Genomic DNA, 12,394 nt, shown 5'->3' on the forward strand with positions numbered 1-12,394 from the left:
AGGGCCTTGTGAGGCCCCCAGCCCCACCCCCAGTCACAGTAACCACTACCTCTGCTCCTTGGAGGTAACAGAGATAAACACATACAAATACCCCTAGACTGTGAGCCCGCGGTGGCTTGGTCTCTCTTTCCACCAACCCCTCCGAGCGCACTGTTCATAGCTTCTCTTCTCTTACTGAAATAAGACTTCCTGTACTACTTGTACCCTCGCCGTGTGTCATCAACACCAGGACACAAGCCGGAATCCTCAGGTTCCGCACATTTCCTCTTCCATTTCTCAGGCTACAAGGAGACTGCGGTGAGAGCGGTGACAGAGATCTAGCTCCTTGGAAACCCTAGGTGACCCACTGCTCCAGCAGGCGAGCTTTAAGTACTGGCAGCTACATCATTCGGAAGACTCAAACTGGAAATGAAAGACCCCGGGAGATGAATGTTTAGAGGCAGAACACTAACACATGCCACCAGGCTCTTCTAAAGTCAAATGTCCTGAGGCCAGGCTTGGGGCATGGACTCCGACACAATGAAAAACCCAAGAATTTGGAAATTCTCCCTCTCCTCCTCTCTCCTCTCTGTCCCTTCCCTCTTTGTTGTATGTCAGAAAACAGAGATGACAAGAAGCGTAGTATCTCTCAAAGCGTAGTATCTTTCATGACAGAGTTGAATTGAAAACCTGCCCCTGATTCCTCTTTGTCCTGCTTTTCTTCATTTTTGGCCGAATAGCTGGACCCCATGACAAAGAGAAACCTAACCAGATGCCGCCGAATCCAACCAGGGCTAAGCTGAGCTGGACCTCTGCTCCGACTCTGATAAGATGGTTTACTTAATCTACGATAAGAAATGTCTTGTGCAAACAGATGATAGGGGAGGGCGTGGGGTCTCGGAAATGCTGGGCTTTTCAAGTCATCACACAGCACTTCTCAACCTTCAGTGACTTCCATGAATTCTGTTAAAACCCAGATCGTGATGGAGGGGGCGTGGAGGGGACCCAGGGCCTCCTCCACCAAGGCTGTGAGGCTGAGACCACACCGTGAGGAGCCCAGCTCTGGAGCTGCCCTGCCCATGAAGCCACGGGCCCCTGGTGAGCACCACAGTGTGGCTTGGGAGAGGGAAATGCACACACCACGTGTCAGGGATTCTGTGCAACTACAAATAGGCCACTATTTTTATATTGATTATATCTTTTGGATACACTGAGTTAAACAAAATATATTTCAAAAACTTCTTCACCTGTTTGTTTTACCTTTGTGATGTGGCTGATAGAAAAATTTCAACTTCCATATATGGCTCCTGTTGGGACGGCACCTGTTCTGGGGAGGCAGGTTGGAACTTTACTTATCCATCCTTTTTGTTTGAGTGTAAACTCCTTAGGGTGGGAGCCTAGGACCAGCCCAGACGCCACCCAGGGAGGGAACACCCTGGCATCTGAGTTCACGTCTTAAGGTCTCACCACATCAAGTTTACTTCCCTGGTTCTCGTGCGCGCACACACACACACACACACACACATGCACCGGCACTCACACTCACACATGTACACACAGAGTCTCACACAGGAATGAAGCTGACTTACAGATGGGACCTGGTGTTATGCATCTTTCTGTCCTCATTGTGCAGCACAGGGTCTCCTACTTAAGTAACATGGTTATATCTAACATGTTGATGCCCCGAGTGAATCATGCACAGCTCCTCCCCCTTGTAGTATCTGTGGGTCATTATATATGCAGATACACCTTGACTTACTATGGGGTGATCTCCCAATAAACCCATTGTTAAGTTGAAAATATCATCAGTTGAAAGTGCATTTACAGGCCAGCACTGTGGCATAGCGGGTAAAGCCATTGCCTGCAAGGCCAGCATCCTATATGGGCGTTGGTTCGAGTCCCGGCTGCTCCACTTCCAATCCAGCTCTGCTATGGCCTGGAAAAGCAGTGGAGGATGGCCCAATTCCTTGGGCCCCTGCACCTACGTGGGAGACTAGGAAGAAGCTAAAGTCTCCTGGCTTCATATCAGCCCAGCTCCAGCACTAGTGGCCACTTAGGGAGTGAACCAGCAGGTGGAAGACTGATTTCTCATCTCTTTCTCTCTCTCTGTCTCTCTATGCCTCTGCCTCTGCCTCTCTGTAACTCTGCCTTTTAAATAATAAAGAAATCTTTAATTTAAAAATTGCATTTACTACCCCTAACCCACTGAGCGTCACAGCGTAGCAACACAGTGCATGGCAGAGCATCAGCCTGCCGCCCTCACAGTGCCCGGGAGCACCAGGAATCCATTTAGAACAAAAATTTTTTAGAACCAAAATTTAAAACTCAAAGTGATGGTTTCTACTGAACACATATCACCTCCACAGCACACTGAAGTGGAAAACTCCTAAGTGGGGCCACGGTAAGTCAGGAAAACATCAAAATTTCAAAGTGTCCATGTTTTCTCTAGTGTACATCCCTCCAGAACATTGTCCTTCAGCCGCGTGGGCTCAGTCACCACCAATGGAGGGCCCATGCGTGTGGAGTGGTGAGGGCCACTGCCCCTTTCCTTGCCACTGTCACCTAGTTTACACTTTTCTCACAATCACGTGACACTCAACACCCGCCTGCCCCGGGTCGGGGTCCTGCAATGCACTTCAGGGTGGCATTGCCTTGACTCCACACAATACCACACTGGACACTGTCTCCAACCCCACTTGGCATATGAGGAAAATGAGGTTCCCGCCCAGTTCACAGAGCAAGCAAGGGGCAGAGATAGGGTTCAAATCCGTATTTACGGCCGGCGCCGTGGCTCAATAGGCTAATCCTCTGCCTTGCGGCGCCGGCACACCGGGTTCTAGTCCCGGTCGGGGCGCCGGATTCTGTCCCGGTTGCCCCTCTTCCAGGCCAGCTCTCTGCTGTGGCCAGGGAGTGCAGTGGAGGATGGCCCAAGTCCTTGGGCCCTACACCCGCATGGGAGACCAGGAGAAGCACCTGGCTCCTGCCTTCAGATCAGCGCGATGCGCCGGCTGCAGCACACCACCCACGGCGGCCATTGGAGAATGAACCAATGGCAAAAGGAAGACCTTTCTCTCTGTCTCTCTCTCTCTCACTGTCCACTCTGCCTGTCAAAAATAAAAAAAAAAATTTTTTTTAATCCGTATTTACAAAGTCTGTGCTTACAATGTTGGCATCTACAACAGTAGCAAAGTGCTCAGTGTCACCAGTACAGCAAAGAGAAAAACCAAAATGCAACCATTTTGAACAGTACATGAAATAGTGTGTGGATATCCACACCAAGACAGAGCCTTCTCCTGGGTGGCACAGCGGTTCAAACACTTGGCACACCAGCATCCCGTATCAGAGTGGCCCAAATGCAAGTCTCAACTTCACTTTCCATTCAGCCCCCAGCAAATGTGCACCCTAGAAGGCAAAGGGTGATGGCTCAAGTAACTGGGTTCCTTTTACCCACATGGGAGACATGGATTAAGTTCTGGGCTCTGGGCTCTGGCCTGGCCCAGGCTTGGCTATTGTGGAGAGTGACCAGTGGGAAGAAGACTGAAGATCTCTCTCTCTCTCTCTCTCTCACTCACTCCCACTCTCACTCTCACTCTCACTCTTGCTCACTTACTCTGATTTTCAATTAAATAGTTTTTTTAAAAGGAGATAAAAATTCTTTAATTCTTTTTCTTAGTCTATTTTCTAAATATATACATTTGCAACTAATTAGAAGAAAATAGAAAAATAAGTCATCCTTTTTTCCTCTCAATTAGAAACATGCAAACCTAACATATCCTTTCCACCAGCCTGTGGTGAGCACATATGTACATATACACACATCTGTGACTGCACGCAGGGTGCATTTCCATTTTTAATATGGGGCATGTCAGAGTAATGTATTGGGCAAACTTACAAGGAAGAAATGGACAGACAGCTCAACATCAATTGCCAATGAACTGTTTTCTGATGAAGGCATAAGTTTTGGAATGAACATTGAAAGAGAGATTTAAAATTCTTGAATCAGGCTCAGGTTTTTCTAATGGTCTTTTTAAAAAAAATATGTATTTATTTGAAAGGCAGAGTTACAGAGAGGAGAGGCAGAGGCAGAGAGAGAGAGAGAGACAAAGAAAGAGACAGAGGCAGAGATCTTCCATTCACTGGTTCACACCCCAGAAGGCCGAAACAGCCAGGACTGGGCCAAACCAAAACCAGGAGCCAAGAGCTTCATCCAGGTCTCCCACATGGGTGCAGGAACCCAAGCACTTGGGCCATCTTCTATTGCTTTCCCATGTACATTGGCAGAGAGCTGGATCGGAAGTGGAACAGCAGGGTCACAAACAGCACCCACGTGGGATGCCAGCACTGCAGGCGACAGCTTTACTGCTATGCCACAGCTCCAGCCCCTCTGCCGGGCTTTATTCTTCCTTCATCAAAATAGCTGCTTCATCTCAAAAGGAGGGGTTTATAATGAAAGTTTTGCTCTGGGGTCTTCTTGCCTCTGTACGTAAATACTGAGATCAGTACAATGTTAAAACAGGGAGGCTTTAAAACAATATGCAAGCTACTTGCTTGTGTTTTATTTAACCCACATATCCAAAATATATAATCAATACAAAAAAAAAACTTAGTGGACTATTTGTAGTTGCACAGAATCCCTGACACATGGTGTGTGCATTTCCCTCTCCCAAGCCACACTGCGATGCTCACCAGGGGCCTGTGGCTTCATGGGCAGGGCAGCTCCAGAGCTGGGCTCCTCACAGTGTGGCCTCAGCCTCACAGCCTCAGTGGAGGAGGCCCTGGGTCCCCTCCATGCCTCCTCCATCATGATCTGCTTTTTTTTTTTTTTCTTGACAGGCAGAGTGGACAGTGAGAGAGAGAGACAGAGAGAGAAAGGTCTTCCTTTTTCCGTTAGTTCACCCCACAATGGCCGCTGCAGCTGGCGACTTGGGCATCCTCCACTGCACTCCCAGGCCACAGCAGAGAGCTGGACTGGAAGAGGAGCAACCGGGACAGAATCCGGCGCCCCAACCGGGACTAGAACACGGTGTGCCGGCACTGCAGGCAGAGGATTAGCCTAGTGAGCCATGATGACGGCCCATGATCTGCTTTTAAATAGTCTTCAAAAGCTTCTTTATAGTTCCACCAAAGGAAATTTCACTTGAGTTTCTACATTAAAAATGTTGGAATAGGGGCCGATGCTGTGGCGCAGCAAGCTAAAGCCCTGAATTGAAGCACTGGCATCCCATATGGGTGCCGGTTTTAGTCCCAGCTGCTCCTCTTCCAATCCAGCTCTCTGCTGTGGCCTGGGAAGGCAGTGGGGGATGGCCCAAGTGCTTGGGCCCCTGCACCCACATGGGAGACCAGGAAGAAGCACCTGGCTCCTGGCTTCGGATCGCCATAGCAGCCGTTTTGGGGGTGAACCAACGGAAGGAAGACCTTTTTGTCTCTCCCTCTCACTGTCTATAACTCTACCTGTCAAAAAATTTTTTTTAAAAAATACTGTGCTTTTAAAAGGCTACCAGGTAAATCTTTCATAAAACCTCCAATGACTTAGGAACAAGATGACGCCTGCAGCAGGAAATAAAATGAATGATCAGTGTGGATCAAATTGTCCAGAAACATCCTGTGTCAACATTAACGCCAGCTCCTCAGAACCAACACACTGCTCCTTAATTGCCCCATGCTTCCAAAACCTGCCATTCTCCTGACAGCTCATTTCACAGAGGTGCTTTTATTTTGAAAAAGTGCCAATGTACCTACCAGCCTGTCTACGTTAGCAACCTAAGACTTGGCCATTAAACGCCTGCTGTATTTTGCCCTGGGTAGCAATTATTTAATAGCCTCAACATATATGTCAAACTCAGAGGACACTGCCCCAGGCTTTCTTATCTTTCCATTGCTTAGAAAAGTAGAAAACGGCAAACAATGAGGCCTGTGTGGAATCAGATCCCAAAAATATCTGTTGCATTGTGAGAGTCGAACACATGTAACTTGTCCTTGAAAAAGAAATAATTCATAAACCAAGTCTCCACTGACACCTAGAAAGTTCCCAGGAAAGCCGGAAAGCCCCCAGTTGACAAGTCCAGGGAACATGCAAGGAACAAAACCCCCAAACTGTACAAACGGGCGCCATCTGCAACCATCACTGCCGCCAGTGGAGCGCTCAGCCTTTGCCTCTCTGAACCAGGCTGAAGGAAGGTTACCTCACTCTACGCTAGCTCTCCAACCATGTGGTTAACCCCCAGCCTGGACCCCAGCGCCTGCACGCCCCCCCCCTCCCCCCCGACTCACCTAGCTCTTCTTCTGTGGGGCCCTGGGTCTCAGTGTTTGCTCTCACTTCCCACATTCATTTGTCTTTCTTACCCAATCACACTGAAATAGTGACATCCTTTAGTTAGAGGAATCTGCCCCTTTCAGGGTTGGGAAACAAGAAAGGTTTAACGACTGCATCTGCTTAGCCTCACTCCACCCTTCTCTGCTCACTGTTTCTGTTCCATTTTAACGCCTCAGGGTCTCTGTTCAAGCTGGCACAGATCTCACAGTCGGTAAAGGTCTGGGGTGAAGTGGCCCTTCCACTTTCCTTTCTAGCTTGTATTTCACGCATTGTCCCTAACGTCCTCCTCTGTGGAGCCTGCCCTGATTTCTTCACTGCGGGGCCTCCCCTGCCCCTCTGATTTGCTGTGGCACTTTCTCAGGACTGGATGGTCCTCCCCCTCATCTGTTTTGGGGTATCTACTCTGCTGGACCAAAAGTACCCTCAGAGCAGCCCTGGGCCACTCAGTGAGCATCCAACAGACACTTGCTGAAAATAAATAAATCATTTGGCCAATCTACCTGTCTTTGCTGTTGCTGCTGCTGTTTTTAAAAATCAGTTTAAATTTCATGGTTTCAAGGCACTGATCTTTATAGGCAATTCTCCCAAACCTGCGTACAGCTCCTCTTCCCAAAAGCAGATGCTGGAGAAAGCCCATGTTCATATTCATATCTCTCCCCCACCCCAGTCAGCACAGGCTCTATCCTGTATACTGCAATAGATTTTCAATATGGAACTTATCTTTTAATCAATATGATGCTTTGTGTAGATTTTTTTAAATGTAAATGTGTGCACATTAAAAAGTAATGCCTAACGCCCCATTGAGCTGAAATGTGAACACACCTGCCACTCGTGCTCCCAACAGACTGGTGAATAATACATCTCTGCATCTGGCTCGATGGGCCGACGCACATTGTCCCGGGAGTGCTCCAGGGCCAGTGCTGACTGCCCCATCTAGAGGATCCATTTCAACCCTGTGCTGTTAGCAGCAAATACAGGAAGATTTGGAAAGAGAAGGTCTCTAGTTCCAGGGTGGAAACCAGAATGTGTATATCTTATGTTAGTCTTTTCAGCAGTAATTTAATTGACGAGAGCTCTGTTTATACACCAGGGTGGTGTCTGCAAGATGGTTTTCCTGGGTCACGCAACCTTCCTGAAAATCCATTTAGAGAGCAAATATTACACTGCCTAACCTCAGCTTTCTGTGTTTGTACTGTTACTATAGACAAGTCATTAGCCTAGTACACCTCATCTTTCTCATTGTGAAATGGGAAGGGCGGCCCCTGTGATTTGCAAGGTCTCCTCCAGATATGAAAGCCTGGATAGTTCTTTGTATTTACGAACAAGCATCAGGAAAAATGGAAAAACACATTTTGAGTAACCACCACTTGTTTTCAAAAATAGTAAGTCTGAAGTGCTCAAGTAACAGAAAAGTACATCATGCAACAGGGTCACTTTTCACTTCTTTCCTTAAAATACAATCCAAAAATAGCTCAATGTGAACTGGTCACCACTACTTCATGACACTTCTTGGTTAACAATGGCTGTAGCCCATGGTGAGCCAGTCTGTTCTGGGGCCTTCACAAATCGCCCTCAAGACCCATAAACACTACACCCTTGGTTATCTCAACGAATGAAAGGCTCGGTTATGTGAGCAGAGCTGTCTAGAGGCAGAGAAAACTGGGCAACTGCCAGGCAGCTGTAATGGCAGCTTCTCCCAGAGCCTCTGATCTGTCTGTACAGAGACACACCCTGGAGTTCCAGGAGACTGCGTGAACTTGAACTACGGTGGAAATGACTAGAGGAGGGATAAACATGAGAATGACGGAGGCTGGCGGAAGCCTTCCCTTCGTCCCTTCATAAGCACCGTCAGCCTTGGCCCCAGGTCAGAACACTCAACAGGCCTTGCATGGGCCTTCTCCATGGAGGTCCAATGCAGACATGGCACACTGCAAATGAAGCCACTGTGTGCCCCCTGCCATCACCCCTCCCCAAACATCCCCAGCCCTGTCCACTGGCCCGCTTGGAGGCACACCGCCCATTCACCCCACTTAGAACCCAGGGTCACCCTTATATCATCCTGTTCCCCATGCCCTACACCCTTTCATTCAACTAAGGAATCAGGACCAAAGTGCAGGCCGAACCTGTACCTGGCAGGGAGACAGGCACAGGCAGACGAGCAGGGGGATCAAATTCCAGTTTTAACACTAAAAGCCCTGCCTTCCAGAAGACCTTTCTGTGCTGGGCAAAACAGGAGGGAATTCTGGAGCACGGGAATGGCTTCCTGAGATGGATGACACCCAGAGAAGAGAAGGGTCAGAGGAAGACCAGTGGTGTGCGGTGCTGGAGGGCAGCTTCTGGGTGGGGAAGGCAGGCATGGGCCAGGTCTCAAAGCGCTGTGTGTCAGCTTGACCGCCGTGTGTCAGTGACTCACAGACGTGAAATGCAGCCGGGCGTCACTTACTGACACTGTGGTCAACAACAGCATGTGCAGTGGTGGTCTCTGAGGCTGAAGCTGAAGAATCCCCATCACTTATGATATCAAAGCTATCGTAACATCATGGCACAAGGCACGACTCACGTGTTTGCAGAATACTAGGGCCAACGACACGCTGCACTGTCAGCCACCTAAAAGTGTAGCTGACACGATGGCTTAGAGAACAAAGCACTTGATGGTAGTAGCAGCAGTGTTACTGGTTTAGGCACTTACTACACCGAACTTTACAGCGTCAGTGCGGACTGTAGTGCTGCGTACTGAAAAGACACCCACTGTGAAACAGAAAGCCATGCTACCCAGGCAGCCTCACACATCTCGTGTGTGCTGCACCTCCGACAGCATCATTTCCTCTGCACTTGATTGTTCAACATAACCTAGGAGCAATAGGCTACCTCTCTCTCTCGCTCTCGCTCTCGCTCTCCCTTGCTCTCTCTTTCTCTCTCAAACACACACACACACACACACCAGTCTAGGTGTAAGCTACACCATCTAGTCTTGATGTTCACACAATGCCAAAATCGCCTAACGACGCATTTCTCAGGCGGCCCTATTGATAGTCTCCCTCTGATAATTCCACAGCATCGTGATATAACAGAGCCACCCAGCCATCACAGTGCACCTGGGCAGAATTGCCAAATAAGGACAGATCAAAACCTGAGAATGCCAGATTAACTGTGTAGAATACAATCATGCAGGTTTACCTAATCAACCCCTTGTACTCATTCCCACCCCCTTCTCCAACAAGTAACACCCACCCTGCTTCTGCTTTCTGAGGAAGGCAACCCCTCCACAGAACCCCTGCAGTTCTATGTCTCTAGTATCCAGGCTGGAATCACCATGGGAGAAAAAAGCCGAAATCCCTCTGAAAACGCCAGCGCTCATGATAGCTCTAGTGGTGCTCATTAATCATTAACGCTCTCAGCAGAGCCCCAGAGGTCAAAATGCACCTCCTGTCATCTACAAGGAAGTTGGGAGCTGACAAATACTACAGGTACAGTCATCCAACACCCAAAATACCAGGGGCTCTACATGCAGGACGCGGAGTTTGAACAAGGGTTCATAAGATCTTTGCTTAGTCCTCAGATACAATGCAGAAAAATTAATTGCTGTCAACACTACCTTGGTTTCTTTTTTTGTTTTTATTTATGTATTTATTTCAAAGGCAGAGAGACACAGGGAGAGTCAGACAGAGAGATCTCTCATCTGCTGGGTAACTCTCCAAATTCCCATAACAACCAGGCCTGGGCCAGGCTAAAGCCAGGAACCCAGACGGAATCCAGGTCTCCCACATGGGCGGCAGACCCACGTACTTGAGCCATCATCTGCTGCCTCCCAGGGTGTGCATTATCTGCAATTGAAAGCAGAGCAAGGACTGGAACCCAGGCACTCGCAACGTGCTGTGCGGATTCCTGAGCGGCATCTGAACTGCTGCGCCAAATGCGTGCCCTCTGGCCTGATTCCTCGGGGTCACATCATGAGACTCATCGATCAAAGCCTAAGACTCAGGGACAGAGAGGAGTGAGCCAATTCTCCCGCCCCCACACCAGCAGGCAGAAGTCTTTCTACTAGGGATCTTTCTACTCCAACAAAGAAAAAAATAGGACGACTGTCCCTTGTAATAGTAGCCTTACTGTATCTTAGCTTGAACTTAAAACTTCACAAACCAAAATGCCAGACAAAAATTCATAGGATAACAAAAGTTATTTCCAAAAAATTAACAACGGAATTATCACAAACCATCAGGCATAAATATAAGTGGGTCCATCCCTAAGGAATAATTGTGCTAAAGAAATAAAAATTACTATGGTTAAAAAAAAGGTATTTGTATACTTTTCAAGTTGTAAAGTTAAATATTGATTTTTATAACAACTATGCAGAGTCTAACAGAATAGATTCTTTTTAAAATATTTATTTGAGAGACAAAGTGACAAGAAACAGAGTAAGGGCTCCCTGGTTCCTTTCCCCAAAGACCCCCAATAGCCACAGCTGGGTCAGACTAAGATCAGGAGCCTGGAACTCAACCCAGGTCTCCCACAGCAGCGGCAGAGACCCAAATGTTTCAGCCATCACCTGCTGCCTCTCAGGATACACATTAGCAGGAAGCAGGAATAGGAGAGGAGCCACGACTTGAACCCAGGGACTCCAAAATGGGATACAGGCACTTAACCTACATGGCCAAATGCATAACTAACTGTTGATTTAAATAATGCTTCTGCACACCTCAACCATATGTGTCAGCATATGTCACTCTTACCTGGGATCAACTCACCACAAACTTGTGTCATTTAAACCACATAATTTCCCAATGATTTTAACCCAAGAACCTCTTCCTACCTCATTAATCGATATCAAAAAGCACATTCATTTTTAGGTACACAGACAAAGAATGTGGTTCATCCATGAGTTTAAAAATGTTCTTGATACAGACTTTAACTGTGACATCATGAACAAAGCAATTCATAACTAATAAATAGCGAAATCTTCTTACACATTCCATCGCTGGTGTTGGAAGTAGGTTTAACCTCATCTCTCAATTTTTACTTTTGTGACATAATTGAGATAAAATTCCACAAAATGTATTATTTGAAAGTATACCATTAGTAAGAAGAAAAAAATGGTTTCACCTTATTTTGGAAGAAAAGTGGTTGTCAAAGAAATTCAAACTCAAAAATGAAAATGCCACTGATTTCTTTTCAGAGCCAATTATTTGTAGTGACTGCTTTCAGAATAACATTAGAATAACTCAAATAAGACAAGTAAATTCCAAATTTATTTTTCATTTTTTGTACTCATTTGCTTGTTTGCTTACTTTAATCATACACAGCCCTCAATTCAACTGAAGTTATGGATATAAGAATTAACGAGATATTTTCTGTGACTTTTCCAGTCCTTTCTAATTAACTTGACTTAGGAAGCCATTTAAATGCTTCAAGGGAGGGGTGGATTTTCAGCCAGGGATTTGCATAAAGGGGAGCAAATGAATAAGCTGCAACAAGTGTTGAGTGAGCACCTGCAGCCAGCTCCCCACAGGTGAGACTGCAGCCCTGTGTTTGGAGGTGGGCACACATGCAGCCACCCCAGCCCAACCCTGGAAGCTGGGTGTAGCCCCAAGGCACCTCCCACACCGCTTCCTCTACACGGAACCGCTGGTGCTGTGAGTGTGGGGGCCTGCAAGGAAGATCAGGTTTCTCCGGAAGCTTCTGCTACTGAAATCTGCAGGGGATTCTAGAAGCACCTCTGGGTTCAGGATGGATGGAGCAGAGTCTGTCCAGACAGGGCACACAGCACCTCCAGCTGCCAGGCCAGGTGCACAGCCTGTGCTCTCTATGCTTCTCAGAAATAGGACAAAAGTCAGATGCTGGCTGAAAATTTCCAACATATTATCTAGTCGCCAAAATTAGAACTTTAAAAAAAAACTCCAAAGCCTCCAAAATCATGTAGTCTACCACTCATCAAAGTTCCTTTAATTCACTTCCCTAAACCAGTCTCCAAGTGTCTGTTTCACTCCTGTGGGTATGTTCAAGATACGGCGCTTTCACAGAATATGTTAATAGTATTATAAAATCTCTAAACAAGGATAAGCTAAAATCCAAAAGGCGTGAAATGGAGGTTCTGGTGGCTGATAC

The sequence above is a fragment of the Oryctolagus cuniculus genome, chromosome 17, assembly GCF_051225735.1.
Source record: "Oryctolagus cuniculus isolate XC-2025 breed Fujian yellow rabbit chromosome 17, ASM5122573v1, whole genome shotgun sequence".
NCBI lineage: Eukaryota > Metazoa > Chordata > Mammalia > Lagomorpha > Leporidae > Oryctolagus > Oryctolagus cuniculus.